Source organism: Capricornis sumatraensis, chromosome 19, assembly GCF_032405125.1.
Source record: "Capricornis sumatraensis isolate serow.1 chromosome 19, serow.2, whole genome shotgun sequence".
NCBI lineage: Eukaryota > Metazoa > Chordata > Mammalia > Artiodactyla > Bovidae > Capricornis > Capricornis sumatraensis.
Genome location: NC_091087.1, coordinates 30657886 through 30684189, shown reverse-complemented (window position 1 = coordinate 30684189; position 26304 = coordinate 30657886). Strand labels below are relative to the sequence as shown.

Genomic DNA, 26304 nt, shown 5'->3' with positions numbered 1-26304 from the left:
CACAAAGGAAATAAGAAGGGAGACTGAGATGGTACTGGAAATCATTTTAGAGAGAACAGTCAGGAGCGATCTCTCCAGTGAGGTGACCTGTGAACTGAGAGATGAGACGGAGCCAGGACGCAAGCCAGAGATGGCCCCTTCCAGGAGGATCTTCCCTTGCATGCTGGGGTCTGGCTGTGACAAGTGTCTTGGTGTTACAGAATTCAACCATGAAGGTAGGATCAAAGGCGCTGACGCTGCTGAGCAGTGGAGGGGAACTTTGTACCTGTGAGTCCCTAGCATATGACTTCCTCACAGCAGGCCAGATGTGCAGTATAGCAGGGGCAGGGTGCAGGTGGGGGTCCCTCTTTGGTTTCTTTGGGTAGAACCCATGTCTGCAAGATCAGCTAATAACTGGGACTTCCTTGGTGGTCCAGTGGCTAGAACTCCAAGCTCCCAATGCAGGGGCGCGGGTTTAATCCCTGTGTGGGGAACTAGATCCCACATGTTGCAACTAAGAGCTCATATGTCACAACTAAAGATCCCACATGCCACAGCTGAAAAAAAAATACAAAAATCCACATGCCGCAGCGAAAATCGAAGACCCTGTGTACGGCAACTAAGGCCCAGCATGCTCAATGGACTGGGCTGTGTCTGACTCTTTGCGACCCCTTGAAATGCAGCTCACCAGGCTCCTCTGTCCCTGGGATTTTCCAGGCAAGAATACTGGAGTGGGTTGCCATGTCCTCCTCCTGGGGATCTTCCTGACCCAGGGACTGAACCCAGGTCTCCTGCAGTGTGGCAGATTCTTTACCTCCTGAGCCACCAGGGAAGACCCAAGACCCAGCACAGCCAAATAAATAAAATAAAATATTTAAAATATCAGCTAATAACAGATGGAGGAAGGGACGGTAGGAAGCAACTCTTGGTGAGAACTGCCAGTTCCCGTCAGCTCAGCCAGGCTTTTTCCTTCGTGCGTTTAGGAGATAGAGTGCAGGTCCCTGAGACAGAGTGAGTGCAGGTTGATGCAGTCAAACTCACCCTGTAGTTAGTGGATCATCCGCCAGACTTTTCACCACCTTCAGTTTTCAATCTGGTCTTTTTCCGCCACATGATAAACACCATAGCAGGACTTGTTATCTCAAAAGAGAAGAAGTCACAAGAAGTCTAAATTTGTGTAGACCTTTTGTGTTCCTGCTTTTCTAGCAGATTTTTTGTACATCTGACTACCTTGCAACAAGAATGTCCATAAGTCAGCTCTGCAGTGACAGATCTCTGAGCACTTCCCCAAGTGTGATTCAAAGAGAGCAGAGAGAATCCACCTCTAGAGGTTAGGGTTGGGGTGTTTTGTTGGTTGGTTTTTGTAATAACACATCAGTCTTTATTGAAAACTGCAGTATTAATGGCCGCCACGGAAGCTCAGTGGTAACAAATCCACCTGCCAAGGCAGGAGACGCGTGCTCAATCACTGGGTCAGGAAGATCCCCTAGAGGAGGAAATGGCAACCCACTCCGGTATTCTTGCCTGCAGAATGCCATGGATAGGGGAGCCTAGAAGACAACAATCCATGTGATTGTTGTCGGCAAAGAGTCAACATGTAACCAGGCACACAATATTAATATATACATTAATATATACATTTCTTGTTACAATAAATATGCTTTTAAGAAGCTTAAGTCTGAGCTCATCTACTTGTCAGACTGCATAAAATATTAAAATGGCATGAATTTACACATAATGGAATCGGCTCAGGATGGTCATTCCATTGCTTTGTATTGACTAACACCTTAAGTTCAATGCAGAGGTGAGGCGTGCCTTTGACACTGAAGACAATGCTGACTTAAGTACTAAGACAAGATTCTTTCAGTTTCCCGATGTGGGTGAAGTGTGGAGGCCAGTGATGATTTCTTCTTCAAGAAATGTACATCCTAGTTCCCACACGAGGGTGAGCCCCCTGTCCAACGATGAGAGACCCTGCATGTGTGTGACCTGTGCCTCCTGGGAGACCAGCGCTACACTAGTCTGAACCTGACCAAGTTTAGGTTTAGACCTCTCCAAGTCCTGTCTACACTGATGATGTTTAATGAGACCGTGTGCTTTCTGCAGTGACGACATTTAGGCCTGACTGTTCTGTGTGCACTGGGACATGGGGACCCGGGTGGAGGCCTGGCCTGGCCTCTGTCTGGAAACTCTGTGCCTGCGTCTGAGCGTCAGTGCTCAGATGTCTGGGCTCTGGGGCTGGGTGGGCTTCTCTGGGAACCGTGCTCTCCTCTGAGTGGGCTTCCCTGGCCCTCCCGGGGGTCAGTGCTGCGGTTGGGCTCCTAGTCTGTCCCCTGCCAGATTCACCTTCCCTGGGGCTCCTGGAGACCCCTCAGGTGGGCCACCTGGTAATCATTCTAATGTTCCAGCACATTCAGGTTGAGTAGGGAGGCAGGTTCACCTGGCGAATTGGATCCAGGGCACAGGGATCGGGCATAAAGTCAATGGGCAGCAGGTGAGGCTGCGGCTGTGCTCTCCTTCCCGTCGACTCTCTCCTCCGAAGAGAACAGAGCTGCCCCTCGTCTTTCAGCCCAGCTCTCCTGTTTTCTTGGCACCTCAGCGGGACAAGAAAGACAGAGACTGCCAGAACCAAGGTAATGTGTTCACCTCTAGCATGAGCTTTCAAAGCCGCAAAAATCACACAAATCCAAAGTGAAAACAGGAGGGGCCTGACTTCTCAGGGACAACTGAGGGGAGAGGAGACCAACCCTAGACTTCTTTCTGGGGTCCTCAGAGGTCCCAGGGATCTGACTTGTTTATACATTGGGGGCCAGCTGATCACAGCCCATTGGGTCCTGACTGAGAGGACGCATAACCCCAGGTGTGGCTCTGGGGACTGCGTGAGTCTCACCCCGTCTGCATGGATCATGTGTATGAAGAGACCACACACACACAAAGATATGAAAATGGGAAGGATACATGAGAGCTCCATTTGTGTTAGGAATTAATGCTTAACAGTATTCACTTTATACCGGCCTGTGCCTGTTTGCCTCTTTACCCCCGTGAGGTTCACCCTCCCTGGGACTCCTGGAGACTCCTCAGGTGTCCACCTGGTAAGTATTCCATTTTCCAGCAAGAGTGTGGCAGGAAGGGAGGCAGGTTCACCTGGTGAGTTGATTGCAGGGCACAGGGATCAGGCAAAAAGCCAGTCGGCAGCAGGTGAGGTTGCTGCTGTGATCTCCTTCCAGTCGACCATCCCTACTCAGCAGAGACCAGACCTGCCCTTTGCCTTTCAGCCCTGCGTCTGGCGTGTTTTCGCCACACCTCGGTGGGACAGGAAAGAATCAAGCCTGCCAGAACCAAGGTAGTGTGTTCAACATTTATCATGACAGCTATAAAAACAGTTAATATCACATAGAACCAAAGGGAAAAAAGGAGGGCTTCCCTGTGACAAGAGTGGGGAGAAGAAACCGACCCTGCACTTCTTTCTACCATCTGAGAAGGAGCCCACTCGTTTCCACCTTAGGGGCCCAACCAGCAGAGACCTGGTGTCCTAACCAAGGGTCATGGGAGCCCAGGGGCAGGGTCTGGGGATTGTGTGGGTCTCACCCCATCCACGTGAACCAGGATCCAGTACCTGGAGCATACATATCTGCTCTTTACCTGTGTGTCTTGTAGCCTCTGAGACTCACAATGTCTGAACTGAGGGTGTTGCCTCATTAACCCGTGGTCCTTTTCTTCTCTGCACCTTGGCGCATTCACATGGGGTCAGGCGCGTTTGAGTGGACTGCTGCTCTGTGTTCTGCCGAGTGACACCTTTTGGCGGTGTCATATTAATATCATAGCATATCACATGCTAATTCATGGGGTCACCACTGTCTGGTTTCCCCAAGACCAAGCTCAGGTCATTTAATTGGTAATTTAATCTTTATTTTATAGTGAAGTAGAATTGATTTCCATTGTTTCATTGGTTTAGGTGTACAGAAATTTGATTTTTACACAGAAGTATATCTATTCTTTTCCTGTTTTTTTTCTCATATAGGTTGCTACAGTTTTTTCAGTTGAGTTCCCTGTTCTATTATTTAGTAGGTTCTATTTGATTATTAATTTGATAAATATTAGTGTTTATATATTAATCAAAATTCTTAATTTATCCCTCCCTTCTAATTTTCTTTTGATAATCAGAATTTGTTTTTCTCAATCTGTGAGTCCGTTTCTATTTTGTACATTAGTTTAGTTCATTGGTATGAATTTATAGATCTCACCTGAGTGTGATATCTTAGGATGTTTGTCTGTTTCTCTCTGACTTTCCTCACTTGGTTTGAAAATTTCTCAGTCCATCCATGCTGCTGCCAATATCTTCATTTCATTCTCTTTGATGGCTGAGTAGTAGTCCGATGTATAGACATACCGTGCAGTCTTCATTTTTCTGTCAGTGGACTTTTTGGTGGACTCTATGTCTTGGCTGTTGTAAATAGTGCTGGCCTGAAAATTGGGGAGCACGTGTCATTCTGAATGAGAATTTCTCCAGATCTAAACCTGGGAGTGGGGGTTCAGGATCATATGCTACCTGCATGTTTAGTGTGCAAGGAAACTCTTGCTGTTCTCCACAGTGGTTTCACCAGCTACATTCCCACCACGGCTGCACGACCCCCTCTCCAGGACCCCTTTCTGTACGTCCTCTGCAGCGTTCATTCTTTGTCGATCTTCTCCACGATGGCCGTTGTGACCCGTGTGAGGAGATGCTTCACTGCAGTTGTGATTGGCATTGACTTAATAATTACTGATGTGGAGTATGTTTTCACGTGTTTTTGTAATTTTTTTGTTATTATTGTACACCTTGTGAGTCCAATTTACTTCTTGAATCTGCTTTCCTGAAAGTTGGCCCTGTATGGAATTCTTTTCTGACAATTTACCCCAGGACATTTCTTGAGGGCGGGTGTCATTTACAGCCCTGTCAGACTTGTGACTATTAAGATCCCGTCAGCACATTTTTTATGGTATATAAATCTGAACCAGCTAATGGCTCTCTGCCCCCTGAAACTTTCTTCTTTGGTAACCATAGTTTCTTTTCTAAGTCTCTGAGGCTGATTCTCCTGTAGAAAGTTCATTTGTGTCCATTTTCAGATTCCACCACACCTGTCTTTCCTTGTCTCACGTAGTTCACTTAGTATGACCATCTCTAGTTTCTTCCCTGTACCTGGAAACGGCATTATCTCATCCCTCTTTCTTTCTGAGTATTATTGCATTGTGTATATGTAGCCCACCTTCTGGATCCATTCAGCTGTCCTTGTACACTTAAGTTGCTTCCCTGTTTCTGCTATCGTACCTAGTGCTGCTGTGATCGTTAGGGTGCAGGTGTCTTTTAAAATTTTGGTTTTCTCTGGATCTATGCCTAGGTATGGAGTTGCTGGGTCACTTGGTACTTCTCTGTTTAGTTTTTATGTTTAGTTGGAGAACCTCCATATTGTTTTGTTTTGTTACATTATGTTATGTTTTGTTACGTTATGTTATGTTTTGTTATGTTATATTGTTATATTTTGTTTTGTTATGTTTTGTTATGTTATGTTATTATGGAGAACCTCCATAATGTTCTCCTGAGTGGATGTACCCATTTGTATTCCCACTAATGGTGGTAGGGTTTTCTTCTCTCCACACCTTCTGCAGGATTTATTGTTGTAGATTTTTTGAGATGGTCATTCTGATCGATGTGAAGTGATACCTCATTAGACAACTGCCCTGCCTTTCTCAAAGAGCGAGCGATGCTAGAATCTTGTCTTGTACTCTACGGCCATCTCCATGACTTCTGTGGAGAAATGTGCATTTAGATCTTTGGCCAGTTTTTTATTGGATTGTTTGTTTTTTGATGTTGAGCTGTACAAATTGTTTGTATGTGTAGAGAGAAATTCCCTGTGGCTATCTTCATTTAAACGAATTTTTTCCATTCTTGGTTGTCTTTTTTTCTTTCACTGATGGTTTCCTTTGTTGTGCAAATGCTTTTAACATCTATTATGTCCCATTTGTTTATTTTCGTGTTTTCTATGTCCTGATTCCTAGAGGTGGATCACAGAAGATCTTCCTGCATTTTATGTTAAAGTGTGTCCTGCTTTTTTCCCTCAAGAGTTCCCCTGTATCTGTCCTTCTGTTTAGACCTTTGATCTCCTTGCAGTTTGTTTTTGTGTGTGGTGTTAGGAGACCATCTGATCTCACCCTCCTTCTCATGCTGAGGAAGCTGCCTGGCGTCCTCCCTCCACAGTGGCTGCTCCCAGTTTCCATCCCCAGCACAGAGCAGGAGGGCTCCCTGTGCTCTACACCCGCTCCAGGATTTACTGCTTCTAGAGTTTCTGCTCCAGAGAAGGCAATGCCTCCCCACTCCAGTACTCTTGCCTGGAAAATCCCATGGATGGAGGAGCCTGGTGGGCTGCAGTCCATGGGGTCGGTAGGAGTCAGACACGACTGAGTGACTTCACTTTCACTTTCATGCATTGGAGAAGGAAATAGCAACCCACTCCAGTGTTCTTGCCTGGAGAATCCCAGGGACAGGGGAGCCTGGTGGGCTGCCGTCTATGGGGTTGCACAGAGTCAGAAACGACTGAAGCAACTTAGCAGCAGCAGCAGTAGCAGCAGAGTTTCTGCTTATGGCCGTTGTGACTGGTGTGAGGTGATACCTTGTTCAAGTTTTGATTTGCGCTTCTCTCATATTTAGTGATGTTAGCATCTTTGTATGTGATTTTTTAAAACAGTGTAAGTTAAACTTACTCAAACTGGCTTTTTGAATGATTTCCTTGCTTTAGTATTTTTCCAATGACCTCCCCTAGGACGTTTCTTGAGGGCAGGTATATTTTTACTTACAGCCCCTCGGGCCTTGTGAATGTTAAGTCCCTGTGAGCAATGGTTTCAAAGTTGTTGTTATGAGAAATGGCCACAAGGCGGCAGCATGGCTTTATGTCCAATTCTGGTTACTGGGGGAACCACCAGAGCCTTGGGAAAATCCTGTTCCTGGACTGTCAGTCAGAGTGGAATGTGCCAGAAAAACCACTTAAAGCTTATGGCCCATTCCTTCTTCCTTCTCTACCCCTGACACCTGGACAAATCCCAATTCTTGCAACACCACTCTGGGGAGGGTGATTTCATCCATAGGTGGGGCGACCCTAAGGAAGGAGGCTGGAGGGGGAAACTCCAACACCAGGAGACATGGGGCCCACAGGGCTTTTCAGAGCTCTTCCAGCCCAGAGGTTGCACATCCTTTGGAAGCAGTGGCATAGTTTCACTGCAAGAGGACGTGCCTGCATCTGGAGGCTGTGGGCTGATGCAGAGGGGAAGAGGCTCGCCAGGTCCGTGGGGCAGGGCTCATCAGCTGGCACGCCCTCCCCAGCTCCGTCAGCCCCGTGACAGTCCATCCTTGAGAACCAAGCCTGCCCAGGCTTCAGGGATGTGACAGCAGCCCAGGCCACCAAGGCCTGAGGGGAACAGAGTTGACATTCACTGTTTGTAATTTGTATTTTGTATTGGTGCATAGGTGACTTACAATGTTGAGGGGTGTTTTTGTTTTCATTTTAGGTGGACAGCAACATGATTTCCTTATGCATAGACATGAACATGTCATTTTGGGTTCTCTTCGCATATAGTTTATTATGCAGGGTTGCGCAGGGGTCCTCGCTGGTTATTTATAAAGAGTGGTGTGTGTGTGTTCCTCAGCACCTGCTCATTTCTCTCTGCCCACCATCTTTCCCTTTTGGTAACTATAAGGTGCTTTGCTATGTTGCGAGGCATTTCTGTTTTGTAAAGAAGTTCATTTGAATCCGTTGTTAGAATTTACCACCAAGTGATATCATATGATACTTGCCTTTGTCTCACTTCACTGACTTCGATCGTCTCTACTTCCTTCCTTGTTGCTGGACATGGCACGATGTCACCCCAGTACAGTGAGTAACACGGCACTGTGTGTGCGGGTACCCCATCTTGTTTACCCATCCACCCGTCCTTATCCGCTTAAGCTGCTTCCATGTCTTGGCTGTCGTACATGGTGCTGTCATGAACATCGCACGCAGCTTTCTTTTAAAATAATGGTTTTCTCTGAATCTGTGCCCAGGAATGGGATTGCCGGGTCCTATGGGACTTCTCTGTTTAGTTTTTAATGAACCTTTGTTCTGTTCTCCTTCGTGGATTTCCTACTTTTATTCCCACCAACAGGGAGCAGGGTTCTTTTTCCTCTATATTCTCTCCAGCATTTATTGTAGATTTTTTTGTGCTGTCCATTCTGACCTGTGTGAGGCGATACCACATAGTTCTTCTCATTCATAGCTCTCTAATACTTATAGGTGCTGAGCATGCCCACCTTTATGTCTTCTTCAGACGAATGTCCATTTAAATCTTGTGCCTCTATTTGATTGGGTTGTTTCTTTGATACCGAGGTGCATACGCTGTTTGTGCATCTTGGAGATAAATTCCTTGTTGGTGTCTTTGCTTACCAATATTAGTTTCATTATGAGGGCTGTCTTTTTGTTGAGTTTATGGTTTCCTCTGCTGTTACAACACTTTTAAGTCGGACACGACTGAGCGACTTCACTTTCACTTTTCACTTTTATGCATTGGAGAAGGAAATGGCAACCCACTCCAGTGTTCTTGCCTGGAGAATCCCAGGGACAGGGGAGCCTGGTGGGCTGCCGTCTATGGGGTTGCACAGAGTTGGACACAACTGAAGCGACTTAGCAGCAGCAGCAGCAGCAGCAGCAGGTCCCAATTATTTTTGTTTTATTCTTCATGATTCTAAGAGGTGGGTCAGAAAAGGACTTGCTGCATTTTATGTCAAGCCATGTTCTGCTCTTTTCCTCAAGACTTTGTATCCAACTTTTTATTTAGGTCTTTACTCTATTTGGAGTTTATTTTTGTGTATGTATCAAGGAATATTCCAATTTCATTCCCTTCATCTTTTCTTTAAAAATCTGCACAGCATTCTCCATAGTGGCTGTTACTAATTTACCTTTTCACTAACAGTGTAGGACGGTTCCCTTTTTTCCAGTTTTTCTAGAATTTATTGTTTGTCAACTTTTGGACAGTGGTGATTGTGAGTCATGTGAGGAAATACCTCACTGGAGTTTTGATTGGCATTTCTTTAATATTTAGCAATGGTGACATCTTTTAAAGTGATTTTTTTAAAGGGTAAGAGTTAAACTTACCACCTGCAATTGGCCACTTGGACACCTGCCTTGCTTTGAATTCTTTTTCAATGACCACTCCTAAGACAGCCCTCAAGTGTACGTGTATTTTTCTTATAGAGCTTGAATCCTTGTGAATATTACATGCCCAGCGGCACAACCGGAGAAAGCAATGGCACCCCACTCCAGTACTCTTGCCTGGAAAATCCTATGGATGGAGGAGCCTGGTAAGCTGCAGTCCATGGGGTCGCTAAGAGTCGGACATGACTGAGCGACTTCACTTTCACTTTTCACTTTCATGCGTTGGAAAAGGAAATGGCAACCCACTCCAGTGTTCTTGCCTGGAGAATCCCAGGGACGGGGGAGCCTGGTGGGCTGCAGTCTATGGGGTGGCACAGATTCTGACACGACTGAAGCGACTTAGCAGCAGCAGCGGCGGCGGCACAACTCTTTATCATGTAGTTACAGAAAATGGCCACAAGGTGGCAGCACTTCCTTATGTCCCACGGGTTTTTTTAGATTTTTTTTTTGGTTTTTTACTGTAATTTCCTTGCTATTTTTTATTGGAATAGAGTTGATTTCTGATATGGTATTTGTTTCCAGTGTACAGGAATTCAATTTAGTTATATATAGACGTTTATCTATATATATCCTCTTTCAGGTTCTTTTTTGCATATAGGTGATTGTGTTCAGTAAACTTCCCTCTGCTTTTCAGTAGTTCCTTTTGAGATTAACTCTTTGATATATATTAATGTGTATATGTTCATTATAAACTCCTAATTTCTCACACCTGTATCTGGGGGCGCTGCAGAAGGCAAAGGCACTCCAGGGCCATTGTGGAGGCACGCTGCCTGCCACGTGCTCGGAGCTCCCTCAGCCCTGGGACGGTCCAGCCTCGGGACCCAAGCCAGTCAGGCTCCGGGGATGTGACCACAGCCTAGGTCACTATGACCTGAGGGGAACAGAGTCAGCGTTTCTTTTTATTTTTCTTTTGATATTTTTAACCTATAATTTGAACTGGAGTATATAGGTGAATTACAATCATGTGGGTCATTATTTTTTTTCTTCCTTTTCAACCCAGGATAACTTGATTCACATCTACATAGAGTATATACATTATTTTTCGGGTTTTTTTATGTGTAGATAATCACACAGTGTTGCATATGTTTACCTGAGTTACACAGTAGGTCCTGGTGACTTTTTAAATAGTAGTGCGCATATACGAGTGTGAAGCAGCTCTCGGTTCTCCCTCATCCGTAGCCTTCTATGTTGCAGAGCAGTTGTTTCTTTTCTAAGTCTGTGAGGCTGTGTCTCTTTAAGAAAGAAGTTCATTTTCATCCGGTTTAGATTACATCTAGAAGTGATATCATATGATGCTGTCTGTCCCTGTCTCCCTTACTTCACTTCAAATAATCATCTCAACTTTCTTTTCTGTGACTGGACTTGGCACTGTTTCCTACTTCTTTATGGTTGAGAAATAGTCCATTGTGTATATGTACCCCAGCGTGTATCCATTCATCTGAAATTTCTGCAATTAACTTGCTTCCCAGACTTGGCTCTTGCGTCTTTGGCCATGATTGCAGGAGTGTATTTTACATTTTTTAATTTTCTCTGGATTTATGCCCATGCATGGGATTCCTGGGTCCTAAAATACTTCTGTGTTATTTTTCAAATGAACCTCCATATTGTTCTCCCTACTGGATGAACCGATGTTCATTGCGATCAATAGTGCAGGAGGGTTTCCTTGTCTCTACACCCTCTCCAGCATTTATTATTTTCTAAGGAGATCCAACCAGTCCATTCTGAAGGAGATCAGCCCTGGGATTTCTTTGGAAGGAATGATGCTAAAGCTGAAACTCCAGTACTTTGGCCACCTCATGCAAAGAGTTGACTCATTGGAAAAGACTCTGATGCTGGGAGGGATTGAGGGCAGGAGGAGAAGGGGACGACCGAGGATGAGATGGCTGGATGGCATCACCGACTTGATGGACTTGAGTCTGAGTGAACTACGGGAGTTGGTGATGGACAGGGAGGCCTGGCGTGCTGCGATTCACCGGGTCGCAGAGTCAGACATGACTGAGCGACTGAACTGAACTGAAGTAATTTTACTTATTCATTTGTCTTTGGTTGCACTGGGCCTCGGTTGCAGAAATCCAGCTCTCTCTATCTGCAGTGAGCAGGGCTCCTCTCTAGTTTCACTGTAGAATGAGGCTCCTCCTTGTGGTGGCTTCTGGCTGCAGAACGCGGGCTCTGGAGTGCCAGGCTTCAGGAGTCGTGGCGGGAGGCCTCAGCAGTTGTAGTCCGGGGGCTCTAGAGGGCAGGCTCCGCAGTTGTGGCACGTGGGGGCTTAGTGGCCCCACTGATGTGGAATCTCCCGAAACCAAGGTTCCAATCCACGTCTCCTGCATTGCCAGGCACATTCTTCACACTGTACCACCAGGGACGTCCTAGCATTTATTCTTTAAGATGTTTTAAGATGACCATTCTGACCAATGTGAGTGCTTAGCTCCTTGGACTTGGAGTTGTGTTTTTCTAATAATTAGTGATGCTGAGAATAGTTTCATGTGCCTAAGTGCAATCTGTAGGTCTTCCTGAGATAAATAACCATTTCGATCTTTCCCCATTTTGTTCTTGGTTGTATGTATTGTTGATATTAAGTTTCACAAGCTGTTTCTAGGTTTTGGAGATGAATCCCTCCTGGGTATCTTCCTTGGCAAATATTTTTTCCTGTTTCAAAAATTTATTCCTGATCTCAAAAATAGCAGAATAATCTGTTTGTTTCCAAGACAAATCATTCAATATCACAGTAATCCAAGTCTATGCTCCAACCAGTAATGCTGAAGAAGCTGAAGTTGAACGTTTCTATGAAGACCTACAAGACCTTCTAGAACTAACACCCAAAAAAGATGTCCTTTTCATTATAGGGGACTGGAATGAAAAAGTAGGAAGTCCACAGATACCGGGAGTAACAGGCAAGTTTGGGCTTGGAGTACAAAATGAAACAGGTAAAAAGCTAACAGAGTTTTGCCAAGAGAACACCCAGGTCATAACAAACACCCTCTTCCAACAACACAAGAGAAGACTCTACACATGGACATCACCAGATGGTCAACACCGAAATCAGATTGATTATATTATTTGCAGCGAAAGATGGAGAAGCTCTATACAGTCAGCAAAAACAAGACTGGGAGCTGACTGTGGCTCAGATCATGAACTCCTTAGTGCTACATTCAGACTTAAATTGAAGAAAGTAGGGAAAACCACTAGAACATACAGGTATGACCTAAATCAAATCCCTTATGCTTATACAGTGGAAGTGAGAAATAGATTCAAGGGACTAGATCTGATCGACAGAGTGCCTGAAGAACTATGGACGGAGGTTCATGACATTGTACAGGAGGCAGTGATCAAGACCATTGCCAAGAAAAAGAAACCTTTGCAAAAAAGGCAAAATGGTTGCCTGAGGGGGCCTTATAAATAGCTGAGAAAAGGAGAGAAGTGAAAGGCAAAGGAGAAAAGGAAAGATATACCCATTTGAATGCAGAGATCCAAAGAATAGCAAGGAGAGAGAAGAAAGCATTCTTCAGTGATCAATGCAAAGAAATAGAGGAAAACAATAGAATGGGAAAGACTAGAGATCTCTTTAAGAAAATTAGAGCTACCAAGGGAAGATTTCATGCAAAGATGGGCTCAATAAAGGACAGAAATTGTATGGACCTAACAGAAGCAGAAGATATTAAGAAGAGGTGGCAAGAATACACAGAAGAACTATACAAAAAATATCTTCGTGATCCAGATAATCACGATGGTGTGATCACTCACCCAGAGCCAGACATCCTGGAATGCGAAGTCAGGTGGGCCTTAGGAAGCATCGCTATGAACAAAGCTAGTGGAGGTGTTGGAATTCCAGTTGAACTATTTCAAATCCTAAAAGACGATGCTGTGAAAGTGCTGCACTCAGTGTGTCAGCAAATTTGGAAAACTCAGCAGGAGCCACAGGACTGGAAAAGGTCAGTTTTCATTCCAATCCCAAAGAAAGGCAATGCCAAAGAATGCTCAAACTACTGCACAACTGCACTCATCTCACACGCTAGCAAAGTAATGCTCAAAACTTCTCCACGTGAGGCTTCAACAGTATATGAACCGTGAACTTCCAGATGTTCCAGCTGGATTTAGAAAAGGCAGAGGATCCAGAGATCAAATTGCCAACATCCGCTGGATCATCAAAAAAGCAAGAGAGTTCCACATAAACATCTACTTCTGCTTTATTGACTACAAAGCCAAAGCCTTTGACTGTGTGGATCACAACAAACTGTGGAAAATCCTTAACCAGAAGAGAATACCAGACCACCTGACCTGCCTCTTGACAAATCTGTATGCAGGTCAAGAAGCAACAGTTAGAACTGGACATGGAATGACAGACTGGTTCCAAATTGGGAAAAGAGTACGTCACCCTGCTTCTTTAACTTATATGCAGAGTACACCATGAGAAACGTTGGGCTGGATGAAGCACAGGCTGGAATCAAGATTCCTGGGAGAAATATCAATAACCTCAGATATTCAGATGATACACCCTTATGGCAGAAAGTGAAGAAGAACTAAAGAGCCTGTTGATGAAAGTGAAAGAAGAGAGTGAAAAAGTTGGCTTAAAACTCAACATTCAGAATACTAAGATCATGGCATCTGGTCCCATCACTTCATGGCAAATACTTGGGGAAACAATGGAAACAGTGAGAGATTTTATTTTGAGGATCTCCAAAATCACTGCAGATGTGATGTGACTGCAGCCATGAAATTAAAAGATGCTTGCTCCTTGGAAGTAAAGCTATGACCAACCAAGACAGCATATTCAAAAGCAGAGACATTACTTTGCCATCAAAGTCGGTCTAATCAAAGCTATGGTTTTTCAGTGGTCATGTATGGATGTGAGAGTTGGACTATAAAGAAAGCTTAGCACTGAAGAATTGATGCTTTTGACCTGTGGTGTTGGAGAAGACTCTTGAGAGTCCCTTGGACTGCAAGGAGATCCAACCAATCCATCCTAAAGGAGATCTGTCCTGAATATTCATTGGAAGGACTGATGCTGAAGCTGAAACTCCAATACTTTGGCCACCTGATGCAAAGAACTGACTCATTCGAAAAGACCCTGGTGCTGGGAAAGATTGAAGGTGGGAAGAGAAGAGGACGACAGAGGATGAGATGGTTGGATGGCATCACCAACTCGATGGACATGAGTTTGAGTAAGCTCCAGGAGTTGATAATGGATGGGGAGGCCTGGCATGCTGCAGTCCATGGGGTCGCAGAGAGTCAGACATGACTGAGCAACTGAACTGAACTGATTTTGAGGATTTTCCTTGCCTTTCCTTGAGGATTTCCTTTAGGTATACAAATGCTTTTAAGGTTAATTCAGTCCCACTTTCTGATTTGTGGTTTATTTTTCATTATTCTAGGAGAGGGACCCATAAAGGACTTGCTGCATTTTATGTCAGATTGTGTCCTGTTTATATTTTTCTCAAGGATTTCATAGTATCCGTCATTACATCTAGATATTTATGCTCTCTGGTGTTTATTTTGTGTTTGGTGTTAGGATGTTTTCTAATTTCATTCTCATTTTCATGGTTGAAGGGATCCTCACGGTGTCCTCCCGAGTGGGTGTTCCCCATTTGTATCCCAAGCTCCGTGGAGGAGGGTTTCCTTGTCTGCACACCCTCTCAGCACTCATTGTTTGCAGAGTGTTTGGCAACGGCCATTCCTCCTGGTGTGATGTGATACCTCAGTGTAGTTTAAAATTGCATTTCTCTAATGTTTAGTGATGTTGACATCTTTTCATGTGATTTTTTAAAAAACGTGTGATTTAAACTTACATCTTGAAATTGGCTTCTTTAACGCCTGTCTTGTTTTGGATTCTCTTTCGATGACAAAGGACATTTCTGGAGGGCACTTGTTTTTTACTTACAGCCCCTGAATCCTTGTGAATATTCAATTCCCAGCAGCACAGCTGTGCATGGTGTTATTACAGAAACTGGCCACAAGGCGGCAGCAGTACTTCATGCCGCGTTGTCTCTCTCTCTCTCTCTCTTTTCGTCGAGGGGGAAGGGGGGTCTGTAAATTTCTTGTTATTTTCTATTGGAATACAGTGGATTTCTGATGTGTTTGTGTCAGGTTACAGGAACTCGATTCAGTTACACATAGACGTTTATCTATTCCCTTTCGGGTTCTTCGCATATAGGTGATTATAGTGTGTTCAATAAACTTTCCTGTGCTATTCAGTGAGTACTTTAAATTATCTATTTGATATATACTAATATGTACATGTTAATTCCAATCTCTTAATTTCTCCTGCCTGTCTCTGGAGGCTGGGGGCTCTCCAGGGGGCAACAGACACTCCAGGTCCATTTTGGAGACACACTGCCTGCTACATGCTTCCAGCTCCCTCAGCCCCAGGACACTCCATCCTTGGGACCCAAACCAGCCAGGCTCCAGGGATATGACGCCAGCCCAACTCAGTATTTCCTGAGGGAAATAGAGTCAGAATTTCTTTTTCATTTTTTCTGTTTTCATCCCATCATTTGAACTGTGGGTTGGAAACATCCCCTGAAGGAGAGCATGGCAACCCACTCCAGTATTCCTGCCTGGAGAATCCCATGGACAGAGGAGCCTGGCGGGCTACAGTCCATGGGGTCGCACAGAGTCAGACACGACTGAGCGACTAAGCATAGCATAATACAGTGAATTACAGTCTTGTGGGTTTTTTGTTTTTTGCTTTTCCTTCTACCACAAATTGTTTCACTTTTACATGGATGTATATATGATTTGTTGGGGATTTTTCCCTCATAGATTAATACAGCGTGTGGAATAAGTTTCCTTGTGTTACCTGGTGGGTCTTGGTCTCTTACTTTATCAATAGTAGTGTGCATATCTTAGTCTGAAGCAGCTCATTTCTCCATGCCCCACATCTTTATATCTGGTGACCGGAAGTTTCTTTTCTAAGTCTGGGAGCCTGTGTCTCCAGGCAATAAGCTCATTTGTATCCCTCTTTAGTTTATACCTAGAAGTGATATCATCTGATACTTGTCTTTCCTCGTCTCCCTCACTTCACTTGGAATGATCGTCTCCACTGTCTTTCCTGAGGCTGGACGTGGCATTATTTCCTGCCTCTTTATGGTTGAGAAATATTCCGCTGTGCACATGGACTTGTCTGAATCCATTTGTCTGTGCTTCTACAACTAGCTTGCTTTCCTGTCTTGGCTGTTGTACCTAGTGGGGCCGAAATCGCAGGTTACATGTCTATTAAAATTGTGGTCGTCTCGACCCAGCTGCCTCGACTCTAGCCCAGTCCAGACATGAGACTCAAGCCTGCTCAGGCTCCGGGAATGGGAGAGCAGCCCAACTCAGGGAGGTCGTGGGGAATAAACTAGGCACTGCTGTTCTGTTCCTTTTCTTTAGTCTCGTGCCTGTGCTGTCTTGGAATAGGGTCACTTTGCAGTTTCGTGCTTGTGTTCAGATTGCAGCCACCTGATTCACTTATGCCACATACAGACAGCATATCTGTTCTTTTCTGGATCCTGTTGCCATAGAGGTTACTGCAGAAGGTCGAGTAGAGCACCCTGTGCTGACCATCAGGCCCTTCCTGAGTGTCTAGAGAGAGAGATATTTCTGTGTATAGTAGGAAGGAAGGAAAGAGATACCCTTCTGGGTTCTCTATTATAGATACAGATTTCTGTGTATATCTTAGCCCTGACGTCCTAATTCATCCTTGCTCTTTCACTTTTTTGGGGGAACTTCTGCTTGTATTTGAATTCTCAAGAGTCACTATTTTTGTTGTAAATTTGTTCCATTGTATCTCTTTTTGTATTTTGCCTATAAGGCAAAATTGTCTTTCTCCATCCAACTGACTTCACTTAGTCTATGACCCTCCAAGGTCGATCCTTGTGACAATTAGTGGCACAATTTCAGTGGCCATTTTACATGACTGAGTAATAGTCCATTGTATGTATGTACACATCTTTAACCTTTAATCTGTCAGGTGACATCTGGCTGGTTCTGTGTCTTGGCTCTGTAGCGAATGATGGGGTGCCTGTGTCTTTTTCACTGGCGGTTTTCTCAGGATATAGGCCCAGGTGTGGGTATGTCAGGCCATGGGCTGAGCCCCTGAAGCTTTAGTTTCTGCCCTGAGGAGACTGTCCTTTCTAGGGGCTATTTCCAGTGTCCATTCACACTGACCGCGTAGGGGGGTTTCCTCTCCGCCTGGCTCTCTCCCTTGTTTATTGTTTGTAGACTTGTGAGGATGACCACTCTGACAGGTGGGAATTGATTTCTTGGTGTCTTTTAGATCGGCATTCCTTCTGCAATAATTGGGGATGTTGAGCATCTTGTCCTGTGGCCGTTTGGGGATTTGGGGGATGTGGGGAAAATTTACCTGTTGCAGTTGGCTTCTTGAAAGTTCATTGTGTTTGGAATTTATTTCTTCAATAACCGTCCCAGGACCTTTCCTGAGGGCAGCTGTCATTAACAGCCCCACAGACCTTGTGAATTGGAGGTGCCAGTAAGCACAAAAGATTGAGTTGTAGTTACAGGAAATGTCCACAAGGCGGCAGCACTTTTGCATGCCCGACTCTGGTTCCATCTGCGACCAGAGCCTTAGGGAAGGCCGGCTTCCTGGCCCAGTGAATTAGAGTGGCCTATGTCTGAGCAAACACCCAAGTGCTTGAGTCTCACTACTCCTTCCCCCTAAAGCTTTACCCCTCCCCACAAGATTCATGCCTACCTGGGGCACCGTTCCCTGCTGAAGCACCTAGAAGGCTGCACTCTCAGGAAGGAGGCTTCAGCAGGGGACCCCAGCGCCAGGGCCCTGGATACTTGGGAGCTTTACCCTGTATCCTCGAGGCCAGCGGACTACGCCACCATCTTTGGGTGCAGTAGGGATGCTTGTCCTAGCCGGAAAAAAACAGACAGTACAGGTTTAAGAGGCATCTCTATGAAGGGGACCCTGCCTGGCTGTCTCAACCCCACCCCAGTGCAGCCCTGGGACTCTGGTCTACTCAGGGTCCAGGGAGGGAATAGCAGCGCAAGTCAGCAAGGTCGGGGGGATATAATAGGCGTTACTTTTCTTTTTCTTTTCTTTAATCTCATGCCAATGCTATGTCGAAGTATAGTCAATTTGCAGTTTTGTGATTCTCAGTGTACAGTCCACTATTCAGTTAAGACATATATACATATACAGCGTATCTGTTCTTTTTATCCATTCTTTTGCCGTAAATGTAATTGAACAAGGCTGAATAGAATTCCTGTGCTAAAAATCAGGCCCTTGTGGATTATCTATTACGGATACAGGTTTCTATGTATAAGGTAGTAGTAACCTCCTAATATGTACCTGGCACTTTCTTTTCTTTTTTTTTTTTTTTTTAACAATTATTCGTGTTTGATCTGAGTCTCTTTTTATGTTATAAATTACTTCCTCTGTATGTCTTTTTTTCCGTTTTTCCCTCCAGGGACATCATCTGCTATTTTCTTCCTCTGCTCACTTAGTGTGCTTTCCTCCAAGGTCCATGCTTGTGGGGACCACTGGCATAATTTCATAATTTCAGTGGCGATATTTGAAAACTGAGTAATAGCCCCTTGTATATATGTACCACATTTCTTTAAGATTGTATCTGTCAGTGGACTTTTTCTTGGGTCTGAGTCTTGGCGGTTGGAGGTACCACTACAGTGAAAGCTGAGGTGCATGTGTAATTTTGTTTTTGTTTTTGTTTTCTGCATGTGTAATTTTGAATGGAGGTTTTTCTAAATGTAGGCCCAGGTGTGGGTATTAGAATTCTAGCTTTAGTTCTCTTGACTGTTTTGTTCTGGCCAGTGTCTGTTCACAGGCAACACGAAGGGGGATTCCATCACCTCCCGGCTCTCCCCTCCATGTACTGCTGCAGACAGTTAGGACGGCCATTCTGTCAGATGGGATTTGATCTCTTGTTGTCGTTTTGATCGGCATGTCTTCTGTAATGATTCAGGATGCTGAGCATCTTGTCCTGTGGTTGTTTAGGTTCTTTTTTCTTTCCTTAAAGGGTATGAGGAAAATTGACCTTTGAAATTGGTTTCTTGAAAGTCGATTGTGTTTGGCATTTATCTCTAATACCTGCCGCAGGACCTTTCTGAGGGCAGCTGGCTTTAACATCCCCATCAGTTCACTTCAGTTCAGTTCAGTCGCTCAGTCATGTCCGACTCTTTGCAACCCTATGAATCGCAGCACGCCAGGCCTCCCTGTCCATCACCATCTCCCGGAGTTCACTCAGACTCATGTCCATCGTGTTGGTGATGCCATCCAGCCATCTCATCCTCTGTCTTCCCCTTTTCCTCCTGCCACCAGTCCCTCCCAGCATCAAAGTCTTTTCCAGTGAGTCAACTCTTTGCATGAGGTGGCCAAAGTACTGGAGTTTCAGCTTTAGCATCATTCCTTCCAAAGAACACCCAGGGCTGATCTCCTTTAGAATGGACTGGTTGGATCTCCTTGCAGTCCAAGGGACTCTCAAGAGTCTTCTCCAACACCACAGTTCAAAACCATCAATTCTTCGGTGCTCAGCCTTCTTCACAGTCCAACTCTTGCATCCATACATGACCACTGGAAAAACCATAGCCTTGACTAGACGGATCTTTGTTGGCAAAGTAATGTCTCTGCTTTTCAATATGCTATCTAGGTTGGTCATAACCTCTCTTCCAAGGAGTGAGCATCTTTTAATTTCATGGCTGCAGTCACCATTTGCAGTGATTTTGGAGCACAAAAAAATAAAGTCTGACACTGTTTCCACTGTTTCCCCGTCTATTTCCCATGAAGTGATGGGACCAGATGCCATGATCTTCGTTTTCTGAATGTTGAGCTTAAAGCCAACTTTTTCACTCTCCTCTTTCACTTTTATCAAGAGGCTTTTTAGTTCCTCTTCACTTTCTGCCATAAGGGTGGTGTCATCTGCATATCTGAGGTGATTGATATTTCTCCCCGCAATGCCTTCCTAATTGCAGGTGCCAGTCAGCGCTGGTGGGAAAGTTGTTCTTACAGGAAATGTCCACAAGGCGGCAGCACTTCTTCATGCTCAGCTCTGGTTCCACCTGCAACCAGAGCCTTAAGGAAAGTCAGCTTCCTGGGATGTGAATTAGAGTGGGGTGTGCCTGAGCAAGCACCCAAGCCCTTCCATCTCACCACCTCTTCCCCGCTGAAGCTTCGCCCCTCCCCTCTAGCCTCATGCTGTACTTGGGCAGTGCTCCCTGCTGGGGTGCCTAGGAGGCTGCACTCTCAAGGAGTCTTGAGCTGGGGTCCCCAGCACGGGGAGACCTGCGATCTGGGCAGTTTTCTGTGTTCCTCCAAGTCAGAGGGTCGGGCCATCCGGATTTCAGTTCACTAAGGATTCTGGTCCCAGCCAGGGCAAACCTGCTCGGCTATCTCGACACCACCCACGTCCATCCCTGGTTTAAGCCTATTCAGCTACCAAGATTCAGATAGCATCCTAAGTCAAACAGATTGGAGGAAATAAACTAGACATTACTTTCCTTTACTTCATGCTGTTGTTATGTTGAAGTCCAGTCTATTTGCAGTTTTGTCTTTGTCCACAGTGTACAATGGACTGATTCAGCTATGACACATATATTATGGGCTTTAGTACTTTTTACTGATTATTTTGCCACACAGTTTATTGAACAAGGTCGAATAAAGTACTCTGTGCTGAACATCAGATCCCTGTGGAACATTTATTAGAGGTATAGTTTCCTTGTACATGTGCAAGAAACGAAGGAAGGAGATAGTCCTTGTGGGTGTTCTGTTACAGCTACAGATTTCTTGGTATATGATAGAGAGAAATATTCCTCTAGATGCGTGCACAGAAGGAAGGATGGAAGGTGGAAGATCATCCTTGTTGCTTAGCTAATACCAATACATATTTCCGCGGGTATGTTAGAAACCCTGGAGAAGGAGATGGCAACCCATCCCAGTATACTTGCCTGGGTAATGCCATGGGCAGAGGAAGCTGGCAGGCTACCATTCAAGGAGTTTGCAAACTTTCTGACACGACTTAGCGACCAAACAACGTTAGAGATACACATTTCAGCGCATGTGTGGAAGGAAGGAAGGAGATAATTCTTGTGTATAATTTATTACAGATACAGATTTCTGTGTATACAGTAGTCACAACCTCCTAATTCATCCCTGGAACTTTCTCTCTCTCTCTTTTTTTTTTTTTTTTGGAATATTTGTGTTTTCATTCCAATTCCAAAGAAAGGAAATGCAAAAGAATGCTCAAAACTACCGCACAATTGCACTCATCTCACATGCTAGATGCTCAAAATTCTCCAAGCCAGGCTTCAGCAATCTGTGAACCGTGAACTCCCTGATGTTCAAGCTGGTTTTAGAAAAGGCAGAGGAACCAGAGATCAAATTGCCCACATCCGCTGGATCATGGAAAAAGCAAGAGAGTTCCAGAAAACTATCTATTTCTGCTTTATTGACTATGCCAAAGCCTTTGACTGTGTGGATCACAATAAACTGTGGAAAATTCTGAAAGAGATGGGAATACCAGACCACCTAACCTGCCTCTTGATAAATCTGTATGCAGGTCAGGAAGCAACAGTTAGAACTGGACATGGAACAACAGACTGGTTCCAAACAGGGAAAGGAGTACGTCAAGGCTGTATATTGTCACCCTGATTATTTAACTTCTATGCAGAGTGCATCATGAGAAAAGCTGGACTGGAAGAAACACAAGCTGGAATCAAGATTGCCAGGAGAAGTATCAATAACCTCAGATATGCAGATGACACCACCCTTATGGCAGAAAGTGAAGAGGAACTAAAAAGCCTCTTGATGAAAGTGATAGAGGAGAATGAAAAAGTTGGCTTAAAGATCAACATTCAGAAAACGAAGATCATGGCATCTGGTCCCATCACTTCATGGGAAATAGATGGGGAAACAGTGGAAACAGTGTCAGACTTTATTTTTTGAGCTCCAAAATCACTGCAGGTGGTGACTGCAGCCATGAAATTAAAAGACGTTTACTCCTTGGAAGAAAAGTTATGACCAACCTAGATAGCATATTGAAAAGCAGAGACATTACTTTGCCAACAAAGATCCGTCTAGTCAAGGCTATGGTTTTTCCAGTGGTCATGTATGGATGTGAGAGTTGGACTATGAAGAAGGGTGAGTGCCGAAGAATTGATGGTTTTGAACTGTGGTGTTGGAGAAGACTCTTGAGAGTCCCTTGGACTGCAAGGGCATCCAACCAGTCCATTCTGAAGGAGATCAGCCCTGGGTGTTCTTTGGAAGGAATGATGCTAAAGCTGAAACTCCAGTACTTTGGCCACCTCATGTGAAGAGTTGACTCACTGGAAAAGACTCTGATGCGGGAGGGATTGGGGGCAGGAGGAGAAGGGGACGACAGAGGATGAGATGGCTGGATGGCATCACGGACTCGATGGACATGAGTCTGAGTGAACTCCGGGAGATGGTGATGGACAGGGAGGCCTGGCGTGCTGCGATTCATGGGGTCGCAAAGAGTCGGACACGACTGAGTGACTGAACTGACTGAACTGAACTGAACTGTGTTTGAATCTCAGTGTCGTTTTATGATGCAGATTATTTCCTCTGTATCTCTTTTGTTCATTTTCGCCCTCCAGGCGCATCATCTGCTATTCTGTCTTCCTCTGTTGCTGACTTCACTGAGTGTATTTTCCTCCGAGGTCCATGCTTGTGGGGACCATTGGCATAATCTCATAATTTTATTGGTGATATTTGAAGTCTGAGTAATAGCCCCTTGTATATATGTACAACATTTCCTTAAGATTTAATTTGTCGGTGCACCTTTTCTTGGGTCTGTGTCTTGGCAGTTGGAGGTACCACTGCAGGGAAGGTTGGGGTTCATGTGTCATTTTGAGTGATGATTTTTTTTTTGTAATATAGGCCCAGGTGTGAGTATTAGAATCCTAGCTCTAATTTAGTTCTCTTGACCTCTTTGTTCTGCCCTGTGCAGGCTGTCCCTTCAAGAGACTTGCCAATGTCTGTTCCCAGGGAACATGAAGGGGGTTTCCGTCATCTCCTGGCTCTCTTCTCTGCTTGCAGACTGTGAGGATGGCCATTCTGTCAAATGGGATTTGATTTCTTGTTGTCATTTTGATCAGCGTCACTCCTGTAATACTTCAGGATGCTGAGCATCTTGGCCTGTGGCCATTTGGGTTCTTTTTCTCTCTTTTCTTTCTTTCCTTCCTTAAAGAATGTGAGGAATATTGACCTTTGAAATTGGCTCCTTGAACATAGGTTGTGTTTGGCTCTCACTTCTGCAATACCTGCCTCAGGACCTTTTTTGAGGGCAGCTGTCTTTAACTGCCCCACGGGCCTTTTGAATTGGAGGTGCCAGTCAGCACTGGTGGGCAAGTTTAGTTATAGGAAATGTCCACAAGGCGGCAGCACTTATTCCTGCTCAACTGGTTGCACCTGCACCCAGAGCCTTAGGGAAAGTCGGCTTCCTGGGCTGTTAAACACCCAAGGACTTGAGTCTCCCTACTTCTTCCCCCTAAAGCTTCACCCCTCCCCTTCTGATTCATGCCTTCCTTGGGCACCGCTCCCTGCTGAGGTGCCTAGGAGGCTGCACTCTCAGGAAGGACAGGGGACCCCAGCACCGGAGACCTCGATACTTGGTGACTTTACCCTGTATCCAGAGTCAGGCCACCATTCCTGGGGTTCACTAGGGAGTCTGGCCCCAGCCAGAGAAAACCAGACAGTACAGGCTTAAGAGGAGCCTCAGTGCAGGACACCCTGCACGGCTGTGTGGGCCCCACCCCCAGCCCTGGGACTGAGTCTACTCAGGGTCCAGGGAGGGGATAGCAAGTCACAGAGGTCGAGGGCATAAACTAACCCTATATTTCTTTCCTTTTATTTTGTCTCATGCCAGTGCTATGTTGAAGTCTAGTCAATTTGCAGTTTTGTGCTTGTCCTCAGTGAGCAACTGAGACTGGTCGGCCTATACAGCTTGTGTGAGTGATGCCAGGGAAACTTCGTAGTGAAGCAGATTTGGAGTCAGACGCAGCCGTGGCAGAAATGGAGATGCCGTGAAAGCAAAATGAGAAGAAAGGTAAAAAAGAGAAGCCAAAATCTAGTAAGACTGAAGAGGAACCAGAAGAAAAGGAAGAAATGATTTCTCCCAAAGCTAAAAAGGTTAAAAAGAAAAGGAGAGCCTTCTGAGGTTGACGTGAATTCTCCTAAATCTAAAAAGTCAAAAAAGAGGAGCCATCCTAAGATGGCATTATTTCTCCTAAAACCAAGGTTCAAAAAAATCAAAGGAGGCCTGTGAAAAGACAATTGTTCCTCTTAAAACCAAAAAAGTGATAAAAAAATGAAGAGCCTTCTGAGGAAGAATTGGGTGCACCTAAGCCCAAAAAGATGAAGGAAGAAAAAGAAATAAATGGAGAAATTTGAGAGAAAAGCCCCAACCTCAAGAATGGATTCCCTGATTCTGGACCTGACTCCAACTCCAAGGAAGCTGCCAGTGAAGAAAACAGTGAGTTAGACAGGGAATGACTGTGGAGCAAAAAGAAGGAGCTTTCTCTAATTTTCCCATATCTGAAGAAACTATTAAACTTCTCAAAGCCTGTGGGGTGACCTTCCTGGTTCTTATACAAGCAAAGACGTTTCACTGTGTCTATACTGAGAAGGATTTGATTGTACAGGTGTGGACAGGAACTGGAAAGACATTCTTCTTTGCTATCCCTTTGGTTGAGAAATTTCTTGGAGAACTGCAAGACTGGAAGAGAGGTCATGCCCCTCAGGTACTGGTTCTTGCACCCACAAGGGAGTTGGCAAGTCAAGTAAGCAGAGACTTCAGTGACATCACAAAAAACCTTGGCAGTGGCTTGTTTTTACGGAGAAATGTCGTGTCAAAGACCACTTGCAGAATGGCAAGCTAGATCTCACCAAACTTAAGCATGTTATCGTGGATGAAGTTGACCAGATGTTGGATATGGGCTTTCCTGATCAAGCGGAAGACATTTTATGTGTGACATACAAGAAAGATTCAGAAGACAATCCCCAAACATTGCTTTTTTCTGCAACTTGCCCCTATTGGGTGTATAATGTTGCTACAAAATACATGAAATCTACATAAGAACAAGTGGGCCTGACTGGTAAAAGGACGCAGAAAACAGCAGTAACTCTAGAGCATCTGGCTATCAAGTGCCATGGGACTCAGAGGACAGCAGTTACTAGAGATGTGAGCTGCGTGTACAGTGGTTATCAAGGGCACACTAGCATATTTTGCGAAATGAAGAATAAAGTCCAGGAGTTGTCACAGAATGTGGCTGTAAGACAGGATGCCCAGTCATTACACAGAGACTTCCACAGAAGCAAAGGGAAATCACCCTGAAAGGTTTTCGAAATGGTGATTTTGGAGTTTTGGTTGCAACCAATGTTCCTGCACATGGGTTAGATATCCCCAAGGTCGATCTGGTTGTTCAAAGTTCTCCACCAAAGCATGTGCAATCCTACATTCATCGTTATGGGTGAACAGGTAGAGCCGAGAGGACCGGGGTTTGCATCTGCTTTTACCAGCACAAAGAATACCAGTCAGCCCAAGTGGAGCAAAAAGCAGGAATTAAATTTAAACAAATAGCTGTTCCTTCTGCAACAGAGATAATTAAAGCTTCTAGCAAAGATGCCATCAGGCTCCTGGACTCGGTGCCTCCCACTGCGACTGGTCACTTCAAGCGGTCAGCCGAGCAGCTGGTTGCGGAGAGGGCGCTGCGGAAGCCCTGGCTGCAGCCCTGGCCCGCCTTTCCGGGGCCGTGTCGGTAGACCAGCGCTCCTTGATCAGCTCCGAAGCAGGCTCTGTGGCCATGACCTTGTGGTGCTCAGTTGAAATGCCAAACATTAGCTATGCTTGGAAAGAACTTAAAAGGCAGCTGGGTGAGGATATTGATTCCAAAGTGAAGGGAATGGTCTTTCTCAAAGGAAAGCAGGGTGTTTGCTTTGATATCCCTACTGCATCAGTAGCAGAAGTACAGGAAAAGTGGCATGATTCACGCACTGGCCGCTTTCTGTGGCCACAGAGCAACCAGAGCTAGAAGGTCCACGGAAAGGATATCCCAGCTTCCGAGGACAGTGAGAAGGCCATCGAGGCTTCAGGGGAGAGTGCGAGGGCAACCGAGGTGTCAGGGGACAGCAGGA

The 26304-nt window shown here is 45.1% G+C and overlaps 1 pseudogene; it reads left to right on the top strand.

Annotated features, from left to right (window-relative positions):
• Positions 1-209: 209 nt before the first annotated feature.
• On the top strand, positions 210-26242 carry LOC138094950 (nucleolar RNA helicase 2-like; annotated as a pseudogene).
• Positions 26243-26304: the final 62 nt, after the last annotated feature.